The sequence below is a fragment of the Sapajus apella genome, unplaced genomic scaffold, assembly GCF_009761245.1.
Source record: "Sapajus apella isolate SASKATOON/1434 unplaced genomic scaffold, GSC_monkey_1.0 scaffold5, whole genome shotgun sequence".
Lineage (NCBI taxonomy): Eukaryota > Metazoa > Chordata > Mammalia > Primates > Cebidae > Sapajus > Sapajus apella.
Window position 1 is genome coordinate 37,944,858 of NW_022436945.1, and position 4,409 is coordinate 37,949,266.

Sequence of the window (4,409 nt, forward strand, 5' to 3'; positions counted from 1 at the left end):
CCTTCAGATGATTGCAACCCCAGCCTGCGTATTCATCACAGCCTTGTAAGAGATCCTGAGGCAGAACCACACAGCTAACCTACTCCCAAATTTCTGAGCCACAAAAACTGCCAGATAATAAACGTGTGTTGTTTTGAGCTGCTAAATCTTGAGATAATTTATTACACAACAATGGATAACTAATACAGGGACTATACAGAAGGTAAGCAATTTGAATCCTTATTTGGTCAATTCTACAACTTACTTTGGGTAAATGTGAAAAAAGACATAAGATTTATGATGTGGTAATAATCCCAGCTACTCAGGAGAGGATCACTTGAGCCCAGGAGTTCAAGGCTGCCATGAGTTGTGATCATGCCATCGTACTCCACCCTGGGTGATAGAGCGAGACCCCCATCTCTTAAAAAAAGAAAATTATCAGTTCTCTCTTCCCGCCGCCCAAGATGCCGAAAGGAAAGAAGGCCAAGGGGAAGAAGGTGGCTCCAGCCCCTGCTGTCGTGAAGAAGCAGGAGGCCAAGAAAGTGGTGAATCCACTATTTGAGAAAAGGCCTAAAAATTTTGGCATTGGACAAGACATCCGGCCCAAAAGAGACCTCACCCGCTTTGTGAAATGGCCCCGCTATATCAGGTTGCAGCGACAGAGAGCCATCCTCTATAAGCGGCTGAAAGTGCCCCCTGCAATTAACCAGTTCACCCAGGCCCTGGACCGCCAAACAGCTACTCAGCTGCTTAGGCTGGCCCACGAGTATAGACCAGAGACAAAGCAAGAAAAGAAGCAGAGGCTGTTGGCCCGGGGCCGAGAAGAAAGCGGCTGGCAAAGGGGACGTCCCCAGTAAGAGACCACCTGTCCTTCGAGCAGGAGTTAACACCATCACTGCCTTGGTGGAGAACAAGAAAGCTCGGCTGGTGGTGATTGCATACGACGTGGATCCCATTGAGCTGGTTGTCTTTTTGCCTGCCCTCTGCTGTAAAATGGGAGTCCCCTACTGCATCATCAAGGGGAAGGTAAGACTGGGACGTCTAGTGCACAGGGCGACCTGCACCACTGTCGCCTTCACACACGTTAACTCAAAAGACAAAGGTGCTTTGGCTAAGCTGGTGGAAGCTATCCGCACCAGCTATAATGACAGATACGATGAGATCCGCCGTCACTGGGGAGGCAATGTCCTGGGTCCCAAGTCTGTGGCTTGCATCGCCAAGCTAGAAAAGGCAAAGGCTAAAGAACTTGCCACAAAACTGGGTTAAATGTACACTGTTTCTGTAAATAAAAATAATTAATGCAAAAAAAATTATCAGAAATCTCTCTTGTCCTTTTTATGCAAATTTTTCTTTGTATTTTATATTCCAGTCTGTTTAGTTAACAGTTGTTTAGAAAAAAATTCAATGCTGAGCAATTTTACTTTTGTATTTTGTATGGATTTTACAGTTACATGCTGGCTTTATAAATTAATGATCTCTAGAAAAGGAAATATTCATACTCTGTTTTCTAAAATTAAAGCCATCCCAAATTTATTCATTCAGTTTCATGTCTGGCTTCTTTTGCATTTGTCATTTAAATTTCGAAAAACAAGCCAGGCACTGGTAGTGGCTCATACTTGTAATCCCAGCACTTTGGGAGGCTGAGGCGGGTGGATCACCTGAGGCCAGGAGTTTGAGACCAGCCTGGCTAACATGGTGAAACCCCATCTCTACTAAAAGTACAAAAATTAGCCACATGTAGTGGCAGGCGCCTGTAGTCCCAGCTACTGGGGAGGCTGAGGCAGGAGAATCACTTGAACCAGGGAGGCAGGCAGAGGTTGCAGTGAGCCGAGATCATGCCCCTGCGCTACAGTGAAACCCTGTCTCAAATAAATAATAAATAAATAAATAAATAAATTTGGAAAAACGTTTTAAAGAAAAGATTTCAGTTTTTTGCTTTCATTAGAACACTTTTTTGGGGGAACTTTGGAAAAGGACTTAGCATTTTGTTAGTTTTCATTATTTTCCTAAATCACTTTTATGAATTTTTTTTCTTTTTTCTATTCAGGAATACTACTTTTTTCTTTAGATTATATTATAGAGAATGTTCAAAACTCATTTCAAATTCTGGATTTTAAAAATTAGACCACAGATAAACAGAATAAGATTGATTTGACTAATGATACTCTGGTTGATAGCCCAGAATTATCCCTGCCGTTGCCCTTTTAAATTAACTTTAGTCCCTCCCTTCCTTCCTTCCCTTCTTCCTTCCTTCCTTCCTTCCTTCCCTTCTTCCTTCCTTCCTTCCTTCCTTCCTTCCTCCCTTCCTCCCTCCCTCCCTCCCTCTCTCCCTCCTTCTCTCCTTTCCTCCCTCCCTCCCTCCCTTTCTTTCTCTCTCTCTCTCTCTTTCTTTTTTTGAGATGGAGTCTCCCTCTGTCGCCCAGGCGGGAGTGCAGTAGTGCAATCTTGGCTCACTGCAAACTCTGCCTCCCAAGTTCAAGTGATTCTCTTGCCTCAGCCTCCCAAGTAGCTGGGACTATAGGCACAGACCACCACACCTGGATGATTTTTGTGTTTTTAGTAGAGACGGCTTTCACCATGTTGGCCAGGTTGGTCTCAATCTCTTGACCTCATGATCCACCCACCTCGGCCTCCCAAGTGCTGGGATTACAGGTGTAAGCTACTGTGCCCAGCTTTCTTTCCTTTTCTTTGAGGTAGGATCTCACTCTGTTGCCCAGGTGCAGTGCAGTGGTGCCACCACAGCACACTGCAACCTCAAACTTTTGGGCTTAAGTGATTCTCCTGCCTCAGCTTCCAGGGTAGCTGGGACTACAGGCACATACCACCAACAGGTGGCTATTTAAAAATTTTTTTGTGTGTAGAGACAGGGTCTTGATATGTTACCCAGGCTGATCTCAAACTTCTAGCCTCAAATGATCCTCTTGCCTGAACCTCCTGAATAGCTGGAACTACAGTGCTTATGAATTTGTTTATAATGCAGATTCTGACTGAGTAGGTCTGAGCAGGAGCTCAAAATTATAGTGAGCCATGATTGAGCCACTGCACTCTAGCCTGGGTGAAGGCAAGATCCCGTCTCAAAAAATGAAAATAAAAAAATATGAGTGGCACTGATCTAGAGCATGGACTAGATCTAAATCCTGGATCTACCACTTATTAGCAATTTGACTTCAATAAATTACATGACATCCTTGTATCTCAAATTCCTCATGTATAGAGTGGGGATAATAGTACCAAGTACCTGGGTTGTTATAAGGATTCATATGAGATTGCTCTACAGTGTTTAGAATAGTACCTGACTCACACTAAGTGTGTAATCAATGTTAGGCATTATTATTTATTCCCTTTCTTGCCTCTTTTTAAAAGTATGTTTCTTGATCTCTTCCCATCATTTTAATCACTGGTTTCCAGTTGCAGGCTGGCCCAGGCAAAATTAACTGAGAGCTCTTAAAAATTTAGATTCCTCCTTCTCTCATCTCTGAAGATTCTGCTTCAGTAGATTTGGGGAGGGGCTCCAGAGAATCTGTATTTTTAAAAACTTCCCAAGGTGATTTGATGCTCAAACTCACTGCTTTAAATGTGGGTGTTTCCCAGTGTTCATTTTACTCTTTCGCTACTATGACATCAACTTCATCTATGGCCTGATGTCTCTAGCCCAGATGTTTTCCTGAGCCCTACATCAGGCACTGTTACTTTGTACCAGGTACTGTTCTAAGAATTTTACATGTATCATTTCATTTAGTTCTCAAAATAAGAGGTGGATACTATTAAAATACTATTTTTACAAACCAGGGGACCTAAGCACACTCAATGTCATAGAGCTAGTAGCTCCAGACCAATACATCCAACCACTCACTACAGCTCTCCACTAGAGTATTCTGCTATGTTTTGTATAGGTTCTCTCCAAAACTCAGGTGTTGCAAATATGATGATATTAAGAGGTGGGGCTAGCCAAATGCAGTGGCTCAAGTGTATAAACCCAGCATTTTGGGAGGCCAAGACAGAAGGATCATTTAGCCCGGGAGTTCAAGACCAGATTGGACAAGGTGGTGAAACCTCATCTCTACAATTAGCTGGGTGTGGTGGTGTGCATCTGTAATCCCAGCTACTCAGGAAGCTGAGGTGGTTCAATTACCTAAGCCTGAGAGTTTGAGGCCACTGCAAGTGGTGACTGCGCCACTGTACTCCAGGCTGGGTGACAGAGTGAGATCCTATTTCCAAAAAAGAAAAAAAAAAAAAAAAAAAGATGGTGCCTTTAAGAGGTAATTAGGCCTTGAGGGCTGCTCTCCTTCCACTCCCCCAACTTTTTTTTTTTTTTTTTTTAAGACAGAGTTTCATTCTTGTTGCCCAGGCTGGAGTGCAATGGCACAATCTCGGCTCACCACAATCTCTGCCTCTGGGGTTTAAGTGATTGTCCTGCCTCAGCCTCCTAA

At 43.5% G+C, this 4,409-nt stretch overlaps 1 pseudogene across 1 annotated transcript; it reads left to right on the forward strand.

Annotated features, from left to right (window-relative positions):
• Window positions 1–428: 428 nt before the first annotated feature.
• LOC116548704 lies at window positions 429–1,245 on the forward strand (annotated as a pseudogene). The gene has a single exon (XR_004267516.1). The product of XR_004267516.1 is annotated as a 60S ribosomal protein L7a pseudogene (transcript).
• Window positions 1,246–4,409: the final 3,164 nt, after the last annotated feature.